The sequence below is a fragment of the Cervus canadensis genome, chromosome 12 (genome assembly GCF_019320065.1).
Source record: "Cervus canadensis isolate Bull #8, Minnesota chromosome 12, ASM1932006v1, whole genome shotgun sequence".
Classification (NCBI taxonomy): Eukaryota; Metazoa; Chordata; class Mammalia; order Artiodactyla; family Cervidae; genus Cervus; species Cervus canadensis.
In genome coordinates this window covers 36385779-36407316 of record NC_057397.1, presented here as the reverse complement: position 1 = coordinate 36407316, position 21538 = coordinate 36385779, and positions in this window count along the sequence as shown.

Below are 21538 nucleotides of genomic sequence, written 5' to 3'. Positions count from 1 at the left end.
TTTATCTACTAAAAGCATGCTTTATCTGTATCGTTAAAGAAGTATAAAGTCATAAGAACATGTTGCAATTGTCCCATGTCTTTGAAACTGTGGGAAGAAACTTTTCTCACACTCAATTTGACATTAGGTGCTCTTTCTAAGACAAAAACTCAGTTTGCCCAAGGCTCTCAATACACAACATAACTCCTCCTGCTGATGACTGCTTACTTATTTTGATTACACTTAATAGTACTTAACATTATAAGCTGACATATCTATCTCTAACCTTACACTTACAAGTCTTTTTCTTACTTTATCCAAGCAAGTATAATATAAAGGTTTAGGATTTGTTTATGGCTGTAAAATCTACTATTATGATGTGTCTCAAATGCTGAATCTTTCAGAGAAAGAGAGAAAAATTAGACTTTGAGAAAGTGAAAGCTTTTCATTTGTCCTTATACAACGGAACTATTATCTTCCTTAGGGAATAGAACTTGCTAGTGAAAGTTCTAATTATAGCCTTGATCTTTATTTATCTATTTAATGGATTACAAAGAAGGCATGTAAGACCAAGCCACTTGCTTGGTATAAAATATTATACCACCTCAAAATTTTCAGATACTTCTTTCTGAGAATGTTTTGAAACTGATATTACACCCAAAATGAAACAATCATCTTCTGCTGTAACATAAGAATAATTTGACAAGCTTGTTTCAACAAAGTAAAATGTCAAGCTGACCTTCCACTGGGATCTGTGACTCTAAGAGAAAAGGAGAAATAGAACTGGCTTCCATTGTAACTTACAAAGTCTAGGCAGAATAAGAAGGGAATTCTCTGGACTGAGTTTGATATGGACTATTCAGAAACATTTGAAAATGCTTGTCACAGCTACTCCAAATATAGCCTACAATGCTTATTTAATGTCCTGTTCACTTTATGACATCTAACCTGATAATTATCTTGAGACATTTTCTCCAGCTGGGCAGTCATTTATTTTGAAAATGACTTAACAGCTGGTTTTCGTTAGAATTCTACTTCAACCTAAAAGGCACTACATATTTTTTTTTTACATGGTGATCAAAAGTGATCCCATGGTGGTTCCCATCTGAGATCCTCCAGAATAGTGATATATTTTTATGCCCATAATGCAGCTTATGGAGCTTTCAGTCATAAAAGAGAGTCTAAGTGAATCCTAGACACTACAAATATTGTTTCATCATTTGGGATTTTTATAATTAGACATGTTTGCTGACTGATCATAGTATGCTGCAACTTTAAATTATCTTGTATATATATTTATTCCAACACCTTTCAATATCTTATGTAAATCTGATAAATCTTTTCTTTTCTAAAGATACATTTATTATGATAGAAATTTTATACAATCATTATAGCTCTCAAAAAAGCAAAGCCATTGAAAATAATATCCAATTGGCATACACAGTTTAGAAAAATTATTCTCCAATGTTTCACAGTTAATGCAGAAAGGGAACACTAACTCATCAGTTTTATAACGTTTTAAAACTCAACAAACCCGATTCTCTCCATCTCTCTATAATTAAAACATAATTATACTCACCACAGAAGAACTTCATATATATGGCTTTTAGAAACTCATGAAAGCGGTAGAAGGGAACTATCCAAATATTTCTCATTGCAGAATCTACGTAAGAGTCTTCCATGGTAAAAAAAAAAAAAAAATTACATTTAGCCATGGAAGTGGGAATAGCCAAAGAATGAAAAGAAGAAAAAATCAGGGAAACCATCTCTGGCCAGTCCCTAGATTGCTGATTTTCTATTCAAGAAGGTATTTTGTAATGTGTTATTAAGCCCCAAGAGAGAGAAGACTCAAGCTGGCCTTGAATTGCAGCACTTGGCTATGCAGTTCCTACAATCTACAAAGCGATCACAACAGAAACATGAGAGTAGAAAAATATTTGATACATTCTAGTGAAGTGGCTGAACTTAGAGCCTGTGATGCAGAGTGCAGTAAGTCATTAAGAGAAAAACAAATTCTGTGTATTAACACATACATATGGAATCTAGAAAAATGGTACTGATGAACCTGTTTGCAGGACGAGAATAGAGACACAGACACAGAGAACGGGCTTGTGAGCAGAACTGGGAAGGAGAGGCTGGGACAAACGGAGAGAGCAGCATTGAAACGTAGACATCGTCATCTGTAAAAGAGGTAGCTGTTGGGAAGCTGTGTAACACAGGGAGCTCAGCTCATGCTCTGTGACAGCCTAGAGGGGCGGGATGAGGTGGGGTGGGGCAATCCGTCCTCCAGTTAAAAGTAAATTTAAAAAATTCTTTAAGGAAAAAAAATTGGTACAAATCCACCAATTGTAACATAGGTACATTGTGTTTGTCCTTGTTCTTTGTCTCCACTAGTGGTTTTCAACAAGAAAGATTGAAAACACATACTCTTTCCAGCTCTTCATTGCTTTCAACCCATTTATGGACAGAGCCAGTGCTCATGGACTTTTACCAAACCAGGAACACTGTTTTCTGAACTTACTCTTTTACTATGTTTGATATAGTTGGAATCTGTTTTTCCTCAAAGGTTATTTAACAGGTCCACCAAGTCACAGGCAAAACGCCAACTTCTGACTGAGTTTCTGCTCTTGGATTTTGGCTTCTATTCCAGTCTTTCATCATGGGACAGTTGGGAGAGTGTACCTCTGAACACTGAAAAAAAAACATAAAAATTTTAGTAGACACCATTGCCTTCTGTCAAACTCTAAGTTTAAGAATCATAGAAATGACTTCAACAATGAGATAAAACAGCAAAACTGGTCATGTGTACAAGAATTTGAAATATATGCATAGATTTTATATTATATCACATGATAACTATGAAGAACACATATTATGTGGAGAGGATGAATCTGTAGGACTTGACTGCATCCCAGCATAATAGGAAGATAAATTATAGACTAAAGAGAACATAGAACTGAATGGAATCCATTTGGCTCATTTTAAATGCTTTCTTCCTCTTAATATATTGTCTTCCAAATTGGAAATAAAAATCTCTTTAAAATTTGCTAAAATTTAGCTTCTGGATGAGGTCTACTCATTTTAGACATGCCCCAGCTTTTAGCCAAAGATGTCTATCTGCACTTTTCATCTGATTCCGCCATGTACACATTGGTCAAGTAAGTAAAGAGAAAAGATACTCTGAAATAAATTTTCAAAAAAAATAGCATGATTCATTAGTATACTTGCAGCTCTTTAGGATTTCTTGTTATATAAGGACTTGTTGCATTTCTGAAGCTAATGTCCTTTAACTGGTAAAAAAAACTTCTATTGTCCTTTAACTGGTAAAAACTTCTATTGGGAGTCTCTCAATCTGTTTTCCAAGTTTTACAGATGAGGGATGGAAGACATAGAGAAATTAAGTAACTTCCCAAGTGTCATAAAGCTCATTCAGTGGTTGAGCCAGGATTTGAACTGAGGCTGAACTGAAATATTTTGTTTCCATGAATATGGGCCCATCTGCATAACTATCTAGATTTCAACATCTGGATTATATGTGGACCAAATTCAAAAGCAGATTAACAACTCTTAACGGCATTACTAAAGATCGCTTTATTCTTTGGCAATTTTTTCCATGTGATTAAAAAAAAAAAAAAACTCATACAACACAGCTTGGGTGGTAAAGTAGAAATTTTCAAGATCACAGTAATTATTTTTTTTAACATTCTCCTTCTCTAGTTTCTTTTTTTCCCCTTCAATTTAGCTTTTAATTAATACCAAAGTTGGCTGTTTAAGACATGTCTTGATCATGCCATTCCCTTTTTAAGACTTCCCATTTCTCTTTGCTTCAAACATGATGAAATTTAAAAATTCATCTTGGGCAATAATGCCTTCATAAGCCTTGGTCCTAAATCAAACGCCCCCATGACTTTCTTGTTCTTTGTTCATGCTCTCCTCGCTGCCAAAAACCCCATTAACCATCTAACCCCTGTTTTCCCCACTCTAACCTCACACTTCTTTCTGATTTGCATAAATATACTCTCAATCTCTATCCCTGTCTCTCTGTATCTTGTTTTCCTCTCTGTCCCTCTCTTTCTCTGTCTCTCTCTCACTCGCTCATTAATATCTAAAAAAATTAATTATTTTACAACTTTCCATCTGCATTCCATGGCACTGTAAGTCTCCCTTTGTTACAATATATCATCTCCTTTTGAAGCTATTTATTTATGAAACTTAACCCCTTTCACTGAGGTGACCATCCTGAAGTCTAGGGCTGGATTATTTATCTGTCTCTGTCTACCAGCTAGGGCTTGGTCTATATTAATAGAAAATGCTTAATCAGTGTAGTTGCATTAAACTAAACTGACCTGAATCCAGTCGAACTGAAACAATTTTATTCCAAGTGCATGAGAGTTAGAGACCATGCACAGCTCTGATGCTTGAACTGTTTCTACTAGAAATGGATTTCAGTCATTTCATTCCTTTGCATCTTGCACAGTGCTTTTCAGTGCCCCATAAATATAGTCTGATTTATTTTGAGTGATGAAGTATATCTGTCAGATCTAGCCAATATCTATAGCAAAGTCAAGAATAAACCCAGTTTTTTCGAGAGGCCATGACATGGAGTTCACGTGGACTTTGAGGCCAGTCTGCTGTGGTTTGACTTCTTACTCACTTACGACCTGTGTGACCTTGAGGGAGTTAACCAAGTGCCTTATTTTCTTCATCTGTAGGATGAAAATTACATGAGTGCCAACTTAAAGGAATTATTGGGAGAATTAAATGAGTTTATACATGCAAAGTTCTTTAAAATGTTCCTGGAATATAATGATATTGGCAAAAGGCTTAGCTAAGATTATTGTTTGCTGTGATTTCCACTTTTTCATATTTCCACTTTTTTATACCTTTTTTATATATTTTTATACACTCTTTTATACTTTTTTATTTCACTTTTATACTTTTTTATACTCAGTACGCCTTTGTGTCTACTGCAAGACACTCTCAAGAAAATAGTTGCTTTACCTACCATACAAGGAAACGCCAGAGTAGTCAGAATCATGCACATACAGTGCTTTTATTCCTTAAATTTGAAAGAAAACCTCAAGCAGATATTCTTGAATTCCCTCAATGTCCTAGAACACATTTTATTTTCTTTGTTTCCTCTAGTTTTGTTTATTGTAATACTTTTCCAGTGCAAAAAACACTATAATCTAAAAAAGTAAAAACATGATCTGACTTCATACATGAAACTCCTGTTTCTCTAAATCAATAGTGAGCTAAATAAATATGCAAAATAATTTAAAATGGTAGGAGTTTAATGGTGTCATATTTAATGCACAATACTAAAGATTTGTCATGAAAATATAGTAGCAATATTTCACTTCCATCAGTGTTATTGTTTCCTTGTACTAAAGGCTTAAACTACTGAACTTTTCACTTTCCACATCTTGAATTTCTAACACATTTCTAATAGACGCAGAAGCTAACCTATAGTTCTCTTTCTCACCTCACTGTTGCTTGTTTGAACTTTTTTGAATTTTCTTTCATTTCCTGACTGGATTGCCTTTCTTTTCTGCTGCAATAAGATTTTCATTATAGTTTTTGGATGGCTACTTGTGACATAGAACCAAACCCAAAAAGATTCATCACGTATCCAAATAAATCTGACTTTCTCAACTTTTACTCTTAGCTTCTGCATAGAAGACAGCTGTGGATTTCTTTCTTATTTGCAAGCACTCAATATAAATTGAGACTGTAGATTTTAAGAGTAGGGTATGTGAGCTATTTGTGCTAATATGGTTTTTCTTTTTTAAATGTCTTTATTTAAAACACATTTACTTCTAATCTCTTTCAGACTGTACTAGTATTTTAGGTTTTATGGCATTAATTCATCTGCTTGTCAAACCTGCTGACTCTTCCTCATGGTGATTTTCTTGTGAGGTTTGCAGTCTGTTAGAGTGAACTTATTCTTAGCTTGGTTTTTTTTTTTTTTTTAAATTTATTTATTTATTTATTTTTTCAGTGGGTTTTGTCATACATTGACATGAACCAGCAATAGACTTACACGTATTCCCCATCCCGATCCCCCCTCCCACCCCCCTCTCCACCCGACTCCTCTGGGTCTTCCCAGTGCACCAGGCCCGAGCACTTGTCTCATTCATCCCACCTGGGCTGGTGACCTGTTTCACCATAGATAATATACATGCTGTTCTTTCACAACATCCCACCCTCATCTTCTCCCACAGAGTTCAAAAGTCTGTTCTGTACTTCTGTGTCTCTTTTTCTGTTTTGCATATAGGGTTGTCGTTACCATCTTTCTAAATTCCATATATATGTGTTAGTATGCTGTAATGTTCTTTATCTTTCTGGCTTACTTCACTCTGTATAATGGGCTCCAGTTTCATCCATCTCATTAGAACTGGTTCAAATGAATTCTTTTTAATGGCTGAGTAATATTCCATGGTGTATATGTACCACAGCTTCCTTATCCATTCATCTGCTGATGGGCATCTAGGTTGCTTCCATGTCCTGGCTATTATAAACAGTGCTGCGATGAACATTGGGGTGCACGTGTCTCTTTCAGATCTGGTTTCCTCAGTGTGTATGCCCAGAAGTGGGATTGCTGGGTCATATGGCAGTTCTATTTCCAGTTTTTTAAGAAATCTCCACACTGTTTTCCATAGCGGCTGTACTAGTTTGCATTCCCACCAACAGTGTAAGAGGGTTCCCTTTTCTCCAAACCCTCTCCAGCATTTATTGCTTGTAGACTTTTGGATAGCAGCCATCCTGACTGGCGTGTAATGGTACCTCATTGTGGTTTTGATTTGCATTTCTCTGATAATGAGTGATGTTGAGCATCTTTTCATGTGTTTGTTAGCCATCTGTATGTCTTCTTTGGAGAAATGTCTGTTTAGTTCTTTGGCCCATTTTTTGATTGGGTCATTTATTTTTCTGGAATTGAGCTTCAAGAGTTGCTTGTATATTTTTGAGATTAATCCTTTGTCTGTTTCTTCATTTGCTATTATTTTCTCCCAATCTGAGGGCTGTCTTTTCACCTTACTTATAGTTTCCTTTATAGTGCAAAAGCTTTTAAGTTTCATTAGGTCCCATTTGTTTATTTTTGCTTTTATTTCCAATATTCTGGGAAGTGGGTCATAGAGGATCTTGCTGTGATTTATGTCGGAGAGTGTTTTGCCTATGTTCTCCTCTAGGAGTTTTATAGTTTCTGGTCTTACATTTAGATCTTTAATCCATTTTGAGTTTATTTTTGTGTATGGTGTTAGAAAGTGTTCTAGTTTCATTCTTTTACAAGTGGTTGACCAGCTTTCCCAGCACCACTTGTTAAAGAGGTTGTCTTTTTTCCATTGTATATCCTGGCCTCCTTTGTCGAAGATAAGGTGTCCATAAGTTCGTGGATTTATCTCTGGGCTTTCTATTCTGTTCCATTGATCTCTATTTCTGTCTTTGTGCCAGTACCATGCTGTCTTGATGACTGTGGCTTTGTAGTATAGTCTGAAGTCAGGCAGGTTGATTCCTCCAGTTCCCTTCTTCTTTCTCAAGATTACTTTGGCTATTCGAGGTTTTTTGTATTTCCATACAAATTGAGAAATTATTAGTTCTAGTTCTGTGAAAAATACCGTTGGTAGCTTGATAGGGATTGCATTGAATCTATAGATTGCTTTGGGTAGAATAGCCATTTTGACAATATTGATTCTTCCAATCCATGAACACGGTATGTTTCTCCATCTGTTTGTGTCCTCTTTGATTTCTTTCATCAGTGTTTTATAGTTTTCTATGTTTAGCTTGGTTTTTAAAATCATGTTGGAGTTACAAAATGCCCTTTGTTATGAAATGATGGTTCATGGTTTTTTGCTTTTGCTTGAGACATAAGAGAGTCAGTGATTTTAGACTAGGTTTTAAGATTAATTTCTTAAATCTTGTTACCTGCATCCCCTGCATGTAGTACAATTTAGATCCTGCATCAGCAATGATTCAGACTTAATATTTTAATTTCTCATAGTGCTTCAAACACAAGTCCCAGATAAATGGCAAGTTTGTTTACATTTTCCCTAGTTAATTGTTTGAATTTTTCTAGGCTATTAAACTACAAGTCATTAGAGATTTTGTGTTTTATATAAGACTCTTGGATGAAGCGTCCCTTTTTTTTTTTTTTTGAAGCTTCCCTTTTTATTGGCATTTGCAATGCCGTTGAGATGACCATTTCTCTAGTCTCCTTTTTATTAAAACCTATCTCTAGTCAAGAGGGCCTATGTCCTTTCTGACAGACAAAATGAGATAACTTGGTATCAGCTTTCTGTGAACTCTCTCACTTTGATTCCTTTCTTTCATGTTCTTATAACACCTGGTGGTTTCTGTCTTTAAAGTCAATTGTAATGTATCATCCAATATTTTAGATTATTTTTAGTTGACTCTCATAAGCTTATTCCATCATGAGGCCAGAAGTCTCATTGCTATGTGTTGAAATTCTGTAGACTTCCTAGCTATCTGTTGGTCATCTCTCTTAGAGTTGAGGGTGCCGTCCATCATCTCTGGCTGTACCTTGTTCAGCTGCTTGAATCATGTCTCATTTGCTGCCATGATAAAATTTTATACCCTGGCATCAGAGGGATTCCAGATCAATGCATGGGCTTTATTACAGCTCAACCACTGAATAAAATATCTATCCAAACCTCTTCCACTTTGGTCAGATCTTGTGGATTTGACAATTGTTTGTCTGTAATATCCAGAAAAAAATTATATTACCAATTTCTCAAGATAAGATGACCATAGCCTCAAAAGTACCACAGCAAAGACACTGAGAACTAACATGATAGCGATTTGGAGAAGAAAGAGGCAGCACACCTAGAGGGGAGCATCATGATGTCAGTGCTTCCACTGGAGATGGAGAGGAGATGGAGCAACTTCCTCATCAGGAGAGAAATTTGCAGAAATGACCATGGATGACTGAGAGACAAAACTATAAAACTTACTTATATCTCACATGCTTGGCACATCACCCAGTGATAGCTTTGTGATCTGATTATTTTCAACATTCCTCCAAAGATCAAACAAAAAAGGAAAAACTAAGAAGAGTTATGGCTCTTCATAGGTTCTGATATCAAATATGAAAAGAAAAGTAGATAACATATTCAGTATTAGCCTGTAACATATTATTGTGAAAATGTAATTGATTAACTACTTAGAGGTGAGATATTATAGAATATCACTAGATATGGACATCTATATTATCATTGATCCATCTGAAATGTTAAAGCCTCAGTAGAAAAGGTAAGAGTGCATTCTTGACAGAGGAATGGTGGTAGTGGTGGTTTAGTCGCTAAGTCGTGTCCAACTCTTGCGACCCCATGGACTGCAGCCCGCCAGGCTCCTCTGTCCATGGGATTCTCCAGGCAAGAATACTGGAGTGGTTTGCCATTTCCTTCTCCAGGGGATCTTCCTGACCCAGGAATTGAACCCGGGTCTCCTGCATTGCAGGCAGATTCTTTCACCGACTGAGCTACGATGGAAGCCCCTGACAAAGGAATAGTACCATACAAAAGAGGAAATCCCCCTTAAACTAGTCTTTTATAATCCTGTAGTTGGTTATTAGTTGTGTGGAGAGGAGGAGAGTGCATGCGTGCTCAGTCATGTCTGACTATTTGCAGCCCCATGGACTATAGCCCACAAGGCTCCTCTGTCCAGATTTTCCAAGCAAGAATACTGGAGTGGATTGCCACTTCTTTCTCCAGGGAGTCTTCCCGACTCAGGGATTGAATCCACCTCTCCTGTGTCTCCTGCATTGGCAGATGAATTCTTCACCAGTGAGCCACCTGGGAAGCCCCAGTTATCATTTGGAACCCTGGAAATTGGTATGGCAATTAGAAGACAGGAAGTGACTAGAAAAGGCAGGGTTTCTAAATTATATACAGTGATCCTCATCATCTGTGGCTTCCATGTCAACAAATTCTCCTACTTTCTAAATTCTGTTTCTAAGTCCCAAATCAATATTTGCAGCACCTTTATGACTATTGACAAGAGTTGGGTCAATTTGGGTTTGGCAACCCTAAAATTTAGGCTGCCTGTCACACATGTTCCCAGATGAGGTCAAATAAGGCAACACTCTGTATTCTTGTTTCAACTCTCAAAATATAAACAAATGTCCTTTTGTGGTCTATTCAGTGCCACAGTTTTTACATTTTTGTGCTTTTTGTTGGTGATTTTGCTGTTTAAAGTGGCCTCCAAATGTAGTGCCAAAGTTCTGTCTAGTATTCCTAAGTGCAAGAAGGTGCTGTATGCCTCACGGAGAAAATATGTATGCTAGGTAAGCATTGCTCAAGCATGACTTCAAGCCATGGCTGTTGGCCATGGTTTAAGGTTAATGAACCCACAATACAATAGATCCATAGACAAGAAGCGGAAATTCGCTGATCTGCATATGTGCGTCTACTCTGGAAAGTGCTAAAGTAACATCTGTAGTGCATTTCTAAAGTACAAACTTTCAAAGGTGTGGAAAAGAAGTCGAATTTGTATTTATGACATGGCTACCAATTTAAAAACAGCAGAGTGGACAGCACCGTTGTGAAGCTGAAATCCAAAAAAATTTATAGTCATGTTTCCCAGAGTCAAGAATATGTAACAGGGGTGTCCCTGGTGGCTCAGTGGTAAAGAATCCGCTTGCCAGTTCAGGAGACATGGCTTCAATCCCTGGTCTGGGAAGATCCCACATGCCACCAGGCAACTAAGCCCCTGCTCCATAACTACTGAGCCTGTGCTCTAGAGTATGCAGGCTGAAACTACTGAAACCCCAGTGCCCTAGAGCCCGTGCTCTGCAACAAGAGAAGCCCCCACAATGAGAAGGCCCCACACCACGATTAGAGAGTAGCCCTGCTCACTGCAACTAGAGAAAGCTATGCATACAGCCACAAAGGCCCAGCATAGCCAAATAAAATGAATAAATAAATAATTTTAAAAAAAGAATATGTAACATCCTTCTAAACTAGGGATGATTACTTTGTGCATTTCAAGAGGCACTATGGAATGGAAAATGCTAAATTTGCAGGCAAGGCAGATTCTACAGAGAAGTAAGGTTCAGTAAAATTCTTCAAATTATCTGTTAAGTGTTACAAAGGAAAAAGATTCTCTGGAAGAGCAGATTTACAATGTGATGAGACCAAGTTGTTTCATGAAAACACTAAGAAAGGGATCTATATAAAACAAATGGCCTTTAAAGCCCCTGGATTTACATCATTCAAAGACCATGAAATTATTTATGATATATATAGTAAATAAGGAGGCATCAACAGAGGCACACCTAAAACAAGGTTATATATTGACCATCTGACAGGAATCTAACTCCATATTTCCCCAAGAGCAGTGGTTCTGAATGTCCTAAGTACTTACAGCAACTTTATAGAACATTACTGTGGATAATGAGAATTGACTATAATGCAGATATTTAATCTGAATTGTTATAACAGTTCAGGAACAGCAAGTAAATATTTTGTTATATACCTGAAATGTATATTTAGTATAATAATATATTTAGTGAAAATAATATACCCGAATGTTAAAACCAAACCACAGATTTGAGAAGAATGCCAATATACCTGACTACCAGGTATCTGGAGACCATGTCATCTACTTGCTAAAAGCAGTCAGACTATTTTCTAAAAGGAATTGATCATATTTTCAGCTTTTCATCTGATATCTGACATCCAATGGGTCTCATCTCCATATTATCATTTATTTCATGAACTATCAATATTTAATAACTTCATTTTGCTTAACGTTCTATTATAGCAGATACAGAACTTTGTCTTACTTGTATCCTTTATGTCTGTTTTTTTCATATTAAACTATGAGCTTCGCAAAGGCAGGATTCATGTCTTATCTCTGTAATTTCTTTGATGCCTAACACAGTGTATGGTACATAAGAAGTGCTGAACACACACTCGTTGACATAAATCCATCAAGATCCTCTGTGACACACCTCCTAGAAAATGGAAATAAAAACAAAAATAAACAAGTGGGACTTAATTAAACTTAAAATATTTTGCACAGCCAAGGAAACTATAAACAAGGTGAAAAGACAACCCTCAGAATGGGAGAAAATAATAGCAAATGAAACTACTGAAAAAGGATTAATGTTTAAAATATACAAGCAGCTCACAAAGCTTGATACCAGAAAAACAAACAACTATCAAAAAGCGGGCAGAAAACCTAAACAGACATTTCTCCAAACAAGACATACAGGTGGCTGATATTCACATGAAAAGATGCTCAACATTGCTCATTATTAGAGAAATGCAAATCAAAACTACAATGAAGTATTACCTCTCACCATCATAACGGCCACCATCAAAAAAATCTACAAACAATAAAAGCTGGAAAGGGTGTGGTGAAAAGGAAACCCATTTGCACTTTTGGTGGGAATACGAATTGATACAGCCACTGTGGAGAACAGGCTGGTGGGTTAGTCACTCAGTCCTGTCTGACTCTTTGTGACCCCATGAACTGGGGCCCGCCAGGCTTCTCCACCCATGGGATTTTCCAGGCAAGAAGACTGGAGTGGGCTGCCATTTCCTTCTCAGGAAGAACAGTATGGAGTTTCCTTAAAAAACCGGGAATAAAACTACCCTATGACCCAGCAATCCCACTACTGGACCCATACCCTGAGGAAACCATAACTGAAAAAGACACATGTACCCTAGTGTTCATTGCAGCAATATTTACAATAGCCAGGACACAGAAGCAACCTAGATGTTATCAACAGATGAATGGATAAAGTTATGGTACATATATACAATGGAATATTATTCAGCCATAAAATAAAAACATTTGAGTCAGTTTTAATGAGGTGTATGAACCTAGAGCCTACTATACAGAGTGAAGCAAGTCAGAAAGAGAAAAACAAATTTCATATATTAACACATATATATGGAATCTAAAAAGATGGTACTGATGAACCTATTTGCAGGGCAGCAATAGAGACTCAGAGAACAGACTAAGTCTCTATAGAACAGACTTGCAGACACAGTGAGTAAGAGAGAGCAAGGGATGAATTGAAAGAATAACTGAAGCATGTACATTACCATATGTAGAATAGATAGTCAATGGGAATTTGGTGCATGAGGCAGGGAGCTCAAACCTGGTGCTCTTTGACAACCTGGAGGGATGGGATGGGGTGGAAGGTAGGAAGGAGTTTCAAGAGGGAGGGGACATATGTATACCTATGACTGATTCCTATAAACCAACACAGTATTGTAAAGCAATTATCCTCCAATTAAATATATAATAAAAAAAGAAAGCACTGAATAAATGTTTGCTGAATGTAAGTAATCAACATGAGGGGCTCAGTGGTTAAGAATCAGCCTGCCGGTGCAGAAGTTGCAGGTGACACAGTTTCGATCCCTGGGTTGGGAAGATCCCCTGGAGGAGGAAATGGCAACCCACTCCAGGATTCTTGCTGGAATATTCCCAAGGACAGAGGAGCCTGGCAGCTACAGTCCATGCAGTTGCAAAAAGTCAGACACGACTGAGTGACTAAGCACAAGGACAATGAGGACTCAATAAAAACAAAAATGTAATTAAAAATCTCAATAAGTGATAATAATAGATTTTTAAAAACCATGTTCAGAGTTCAATTCAAATTTCTCAGAATTACAGACTTGTAATTCTGGATAATACTGTAATATGTGCTTTAAAATTATTTTAATTACATACATAATACATGGTTGCATAATTGTATTAAAAAACTAAATATTAAATTTATGTCATAATGAAAGTGTAGAATCATTTGTCAGTCTCCCCATCTTACTCCCCTTCCCCATTTTTATATATTAATTGAGAAAGAATGCAATATCCAAAAGATAAAATTTTACTTTGAGACATATCTCCCAAGATAACCTATAAATATATTATTTCTATGCTGTACACTGTCTCTGCAATCTACTCAACCTAAAATGTGTATGATATTAAGTTTTTCTAATCAGTGAAGACATTATTATGACTGTATTTACTTGATCTTTGCATTCCCCATTTCCTGTGACGTTTCTGGGGGAGTTCATGAATCTGTCATCTCAGTACACTCTAAAATATTTGCTCCAAAGAAAATGTAATTTTATCACCCAAGAAATCTTCAAATTAGAAATAAAAGGTAGATACTTATCACAACTCAGAAGTTGTCAATAAAGTGCATCCAAAGTTTAAAGAGGCTTAGAGAAACCCTGGGGAACATTCCTATGGCAAAAATTCCACCCACCAGAAGGCTGAAAAGAGCAGCTTATAGTTCATATCTTAGCTTGGAAACAAACCAGTAAAAAGCACATCTGAAATGTAGAGCTAATGCCAACAAAAGATGTCACCATCATGTTAGCCACACACAAAAATAAGAAAACATCCCATGGTGCCTTTACAGCTGCTTAAAAAGTCTAGCACATCATCACTTGCTGTTACTAACAGCAAAAGAAACACACACTGCTCAAATTTCTTTTTAAAGTTTGGCTTCAAATGTTTGCCACTTTTTCTTATTGACTTCCTCCTTCCTTTATAGTTTTGAAATTTTATAACCTCAATACTTTTCTACCATATTCATTATTATGCAGGAGAGAAAAAAAACGTAAACTAGGTCACTTGGCCTTCTTTCATATTGTTTCCTCCAAATTCAATATAATTTTCATCCCTTAATGGTCAACATCCTCTCAGATCAGAGTTAGGCTGAATGCAAGCAAACCTCTGGAGAAGGCATGCATTGGAGAAGGAAATGGCAACCCACTCCAGTATTCTTGCCTGGAGAATCCCAGAGATGGGGGAGCCTGGTGGGCTGCCATCTATGGGATCGCACAGAGTCGGACACAACTGAAGCGATTTAGCAGAAGCAGCAGCAGCAGCAAGCAAACCTCAGCACAATTTTCTGTGTGGTTTTAGCCTTCTTCCAGACACTTACCTGTGTCTGTCCACTGTAGGAAGCTACTCTACTTTCAATCAATAACTCCTCTTTTCCCGAAGCTTAAAGTGAACTTATCTTTGGAGTTGATGAGTTTAAGGATAGTTCACCATTTTTGTGGAAATAATTTCTGCATATGGCTTCCCAGGTGTCTCAGATGGCAAAGAATCTGCCTGTAACTCAGGAGACCTGGGTTTGATCCCTGGGTCAAGAAGATCCTCTGGAGAAGGGAATGACAACCCACTCCAATATTCTTGTCTGGAAAACCCCATGGACAGAGGAGCCTGGTGGGCCACAGTCCACCAAGTCATTATGAATCGGACACAACTGAGCAACTAACACTTTCACTTTCATGGAGAACAAGATTTTTAATGTAATCATTTCTTCAACAAAGCTTATTAAGTACCAACTCTGTTATGAGTATGCAATAGATAAATGTGAATACCAAAAAAAAGAAAAAAGGTGAGAACAGCTTCTTCTACTAAAATGGTTTCTAAATATAGATGACAAACTGTGCTGTGAAAGTGAAGTCGCTCAGTCGTGTCCGACTCTTTGTGACCCCATGGACTGTAGCCTACGACGCTCCTCCGTCCATATGATTTTCCAGGCAAGAATACTGGAGTGGGTTGCCATTTCCTTCTCCAGAGGATCTTCCTGACCCAGGGATCAAACCCGGGTCTCCCACATTGTAGGCAGACGCCTTGCCGTCTGAGCCACCAGGGAACTCAAGGATTTAAGTAATTACTCAGGATTAAGTAATTACAGAGAATAAGTACCACCAGAGATTGGGAGACAGGTCATGAGGAATTTAGATATTTGTGGATGCTTGTATGGAAAAGGAGGGATTAGACTCTGCCCTTGAAAGGATGTTAGGAATAAGATTCATGAAAAGCAGATGGGAAAAAGGCATGGGAGGTCTTCTGAGTCAGGGACAGTGAGGAGTCCATGACTACTGCTATGATGAACGGAACTATCCTTGTTGAAGAGGAGAGTTGGTAGAAAGAAGAGAAATGGAAATTATGGTAGACACAGGAAGGAGAAGGAAGATTGTGGACCCTGGATGTCAAGTGCCTGCAAATTTCTTGATAGATAGATGACAATATTCACTCCTTTCTTCATTATGTGTGTGCTGTGCTTAGTCGCTTCAGTCCTATCCAATTCTTTGTGACCCCGTGGACTGTAGCCTGCCAGGCTTCTCTGTCCCTGGGATTCTCCAGGCAAGAATACTGGAATCAGTTGCCATCTCCTCCTCCTGGTAGTCTCCCCGACCCAGGGGTTGAACCCCTGTTTTTTTTCATCTCCTGCATTGGCAGGTGGGTTCTTTACCACTAGTGCCACCTGGGAAGCCCCTTATTCACCATACCCAGCAGAGTACTTTTGAATACTCACCAGACTGGCATTCCATAAGTAAGCCTGATTCACTTGGATTGGGAAAAATAGGACAGAACTAAACAGGAAGGGCCAGGAAAACAAGTAGAAAAACCATGAATTTGAAAACAACCACAACAACCAAACCTGAAGATTTTGTTGTTCAAGATAGTTAACAAAAGAATATTGAATAAGTTTAAGAAGGAGAGGTCAAAAAGGTCAAAATCTGAGCGGCTGGAGTGTAGGTTCCTGAAGAGCAGCCAGGAGAATGAAGGGTCAGGGTTTGGGCCGTAAGTGATAAGGTCATTAAACCAAAAAGTGTGGGATCCAAGAGATATGAGAAGGTATGAGTAATGGCTAAGAGGCACCGATGACTTTATACACATAAAGCTTCTACTCTGGCTCAGAAGGAGCGCCCGAGGGCGCTACACACCCTCTACAATGGTCAGGTTTGAACCTCCAGGTACAGAAAATGAAGGACCCTGGATGGAGAGGAGTCAGCAAGCCGAGATCAAGGTAGTTCCAAATCCAAGCATCCAGAAATCTTATGGAATTTTTGCCATGTATCCAGACATTCTGATGTCTTGTGGACACATTCAGACTCAGAACAAAGGCCAGCTATGGGACACTTGGGCAACTGTCTTCTTAACAATAATGATTCCCAGTTCTGCTCTTGATTACAAAGTGCAAATCCCATGACTCTCAGGGCCTTCCCTGAGAAAAGCACACACTTTTCTGGGAACTGAAGCTTACCCAAGTAATAGACCTGCATATATTTCTTGTTTTCTTAGCAAATTGCTGCAAGTCTTGGCAAGTTTTTCTTTTTTCCTACCCTACACTTCCCCCCCAACACACACAAAATCTTAATAATGTTATAAATGGAATTTCATATGATGCTTTCGAATTACTAGGTTATCATATTGTAATAGTGCTTTTTTAGACATATGTACACACCATTTAGAGCTCCATAGATGGAAAGAACAAATATTTCTTCCATGAATAGAGGAATCTGTACTATTGGGTCTGTTTTAAATAAATGTAAGAGTGCAATGGAAAAAGAAAAAGACCAAAAGATTATTTTGGGAATCAAGGAACTCAGGGACTGTGTTTCTAAAACTGGTAATGTTTCACAAATCAAAAGACCTTAATCAGCTAGTGGGTTTGTGAATCTAGATGACCGACTTGGAGTTCCCCACCCCCTTGCTACTTATTAATTATTCATACTGTCTCAGGCTATAAAATTAAAAGATATTCTCAATTATTTAAAATAACAGCAAAGATACCATTAAATTTTTACGCTAGAATGTGCTTGTTATTCACTACTTGTTTAAAACAGGAAGTGAAGTGAACTTTGGTGTCTAAGGGGCAAGTTTATTGCCCACTGTGTCAAATGTCTGCCTTGTACTATGAGAGATGCTATAAACTTCATTCTAAACTCAGGGGATATACTAAACTAGCAATATTCTCTTTTATTTCACAAGCAAAATTTGGAAAGAATATCAGTCATTTGAGTCTTGGCCAAATATTTCTAAGTTCCCAGAATTTGAAAGGGTCACCCGGAACTTTTAGTTTTAATAAGTCAAGGAAGTTATGTTTAAGGTCAGCGCAACAAATGGGCCATACTTTATCATGAATTTCATGAAGCAAAGAAAATATACTCTTTTTGTGAAACTTCACTGTTAGGTTTCAGACACTGTCACACTTCTTTTGAACAACAGCTGAGCAGTAGGCTGTGAGACAGCGTGGTACCAGCGGATGCATGGGAACCAGGGAGGCATGTTTCCTTCTAGTGTCTGTGGGATGTTGGCTAATTCATCTACACTCAGTGGACTGCTTTTCCCTTATTAGGAAATAATGGTTGGGGACTGAATAGTTTCTGATATCCCTTTCTGTTTTAAAACCTGTGAGATAATAAATCCCTCAAGTAAGAAACCAACAGCTTCTTAAGGAGCAGGGTTCTCTCTTATCCTTGTCTATACCCAGCAGTGAGAATGGTCCCTGACAGGCAGATGAAAGGGCCCCAGGACACAAGGAAGAACACAAACATTTACTATGTGTGTTCCACGTCTGTGGCCAACAACTGGACTGTGCATTTATTTTAAACTTAACGTTGTGTTTCATCCTCACAACCATCTTTATCTGTAGTGTTTTGATTGCAGTCTTATATCTACTTCATATATGGGTAAATTAGGGCAGGGAGATGTCAATTAAAGGATATGAGTTTACACAGTAAGGAACAAAGATATGATCTGAACAAAAATACAGATCCCATGGTACTCTTTGCTGTCCAGACCACTAACAAGTATACTTTATACAATATTATTTTGCTCCAAAATAATTTATTTGAGAACTGAACACATACACACCTACATTGGAAAAAAGAAACTAAAATGAGTTAAGAGAGTGGATGTGGTTTTCAACCAGGACCTAAACTTTTGCTCTCTCTTGGATCTCCTCTAAAACCACAGTAAATCAATCATCTGGCATCCTTGCAGGTCTCTCACGGGTCAGCAGGGGCTCCTGTGTAGCTGTGTGTTTCTGGCATAAGACAACAGCAGCTGCTCTGCGGTGGCCTCAGACCTGCTGCTGTAGCTGTGGATGTCACCACGCCAGGATAAGTCTCCTTTATCTCCTTCACAACTCGAGATGTTCTAAAATCATACTCTGCTTCATAAGCTTTCATGACCCACAGTTGAGAGGAAGGAGGAGAAAGTGGAAATAATGACTTTGTTTTGATATCCTCTTTGCAGTGTATCCTAAGCCAAATCTGATCTTGGATATCAGAAAGAGCCAATCCACACTGGATTTCCCAGAAACCAGTACTCTCTAGTGGGTATCACAGCCTTCTCATAGTATATTTTTTAGTAAAGTTACAGACCCATTTGAGAATTATGGAAATACTCTAAAATAATCTTACACACACACACACACACACACACATATACTTTTCAAAATTTGCCCTTAATAGGACAAATAAAAATTTTTTTCTAATTTATTTTTTGAATAATTTTTTCAAAATTGTTATAACTTTTATTGGATTATAATTGATTTACAATGTTGTGCTAGTTTCTGTCACACAGCAGAGTGAATCAGTTAATATATAAAGAATTGTCTGTTTAGATCTTCTCCCCATTTCTTGAGATAAACCCAAGCCCTAGACCAGAACCTACAGAGCCTCTTACCACCCCTCAACTCCATCTTCTGCCACTTTTGCCCATGCATCTCTCTCCCCAGTAGTTTCTTGCTATGCCTTGAGTGCAATAAGTTCATTTCCTTCAGTAGAGCATTGTAATTATATTCCCTCTGCATCTTCCCTCTTGCCTTGGTAGTAACATAACACTTTCCCCTACTTTATTCAGGTCACTACAAACTGCATCTACTCGCAGAGGGTTTCTTTTTTTTTTCATTTATTTTTATTAGTTGGAGGCTAATTGTGTAGTGGGTTTTGTCATACATTGACATGAACCAGCCATGGATTTACATGTATTCCCCATCCCGGTCCCCCCTCCTGCCTCCCTCCTCATCCCATCCCTCTGGGTCTTCCCAATACACCAGGCCCGAGCACTTGTCTCAGGCATCCAACCTGGGCTGGTGATCTGTTTCACCATAGATAATATACATGTTTCGATGCTGTTCTCTCGAAACATCCCACCCTCATCTTCTCCCACAGAGTTCAAAAGTCTGTTCTGTACATCTGTGTCTCTTTTTCTGTTTTGCATATAGGGTTATCATTACCATCTTTCTAAATTCCATATATATGTGTTAGTATGTTGTAATGTTCTTTATCTTTCTGGCTTACTTCACTCTGTATAATGGGCTCCAGCTTCATCCATCTCATTAGAACTGGTTCAAATGAGTTCTTTTTAATGGCTGAGTAATATTCCATGGTGTATATGTACCACAGCTTCCTTATCCATTCATCTGCTGATGGGCATCTAGGTTGCTTCCATGTCCTGGCTATTATAAACAGTGCTGCGATGAACATTGGCGTGCACGTGTCTCTTTCAGATCTGGTTTCCTCAGTGTGTATGCCCAGAAGTGGGATTGCTGGGTCATATGGCAGTTCTATTTCCAGTTTTTTTAAGAAATCTCCACACTGTTTTCCATAGCGGCTGTACTAGTTTGCATTCCCACCAACAGTGTAAGAGGGTTCCCTTTTCTCCACACCCTCTCCAGCATTTATTGCTTGTAGACTTTTGGATAGCAGCCATCCTGACTGGCGTGTAATGGTACCTCATTGTGGTTTTGATTTGCATTTCTCTGATAATGAGTGATGTTGAGCATCTTTTCATGTGTTTGTTAGCCATCTGTATGTCTTCTTTGGAGAAATGTCTGTTTAGTTCTTTGGCCCATTTTTTGATTGAGGTCATTTATTTTTCTGGAATTGAGCTGCAGGAGTTGCTTGTATATTTTTGAGATGAATCCTTTGTCTGTTGTTTCGTTTGCTATTATTTTCTCCCAATCTGAAGGCTGTCTTTTCACCTTGCTTATAGTTTCCTTTGTAGTGCAAAAGCTTTTAAGTTTCATTAGGTCCCATTTGTTTATTTTCACTTTTATTTCCAATATTCTGGGAGGTGGGTCATAGAAGATCCTGCTGTGATTCATGTCGAGAGGGTTTTGCCTATGTTCTCCTCTAGGAGTTTTATAGTTTCTGGTCTTACATTTAGATCTTTAATCCATTTTGAGTTTATTTTTGTGTATGGTGTTAGAAAGTGTTCTAGTTTCATTCTTTTACAAGTGGTTGACCAGTTTTCCCAGCACCACTTGTTAAAGAGGTTGTCTTTTTTCCATTGTATATCCTGGCCTCCTTTGTCGAAGATAAGGTGTCCATAGGTATGTGGATTTATCTCTGGGCTTTCTATTCTGTTCCATTGATCTCTATTTCTGTCTTTGTGCCAGTACCATGCTGTCTTGATGACTGTGGCTTTGTAGTATAGTCTGAAGTCAGGCAGGTTGATTCCTCCAGTTCCCTTCTTCTTTCTCAAGATTACTTTGGCTATTCGAGGTTTTTTGTATTTCCATACAAATTGAGAAATTATTAGTTCTAGTTCTGTGAAAAATACCATTGGTAGCTTGATAGGAATTGCATTGAATCTATAGATTGCTTTGGGTAGAATAGCCATTTTGACAATATTGATTCTTCCAATCCATGAACACGGTATGTTTCTCCATCTGTTTGTGTCCTCTTTGATTTCTTTCATCAGTGTTTTATAGTTTTCTATGTATAGGTCTTTTGTTTCTTTAGGTATATATACTCCTAAATATTTT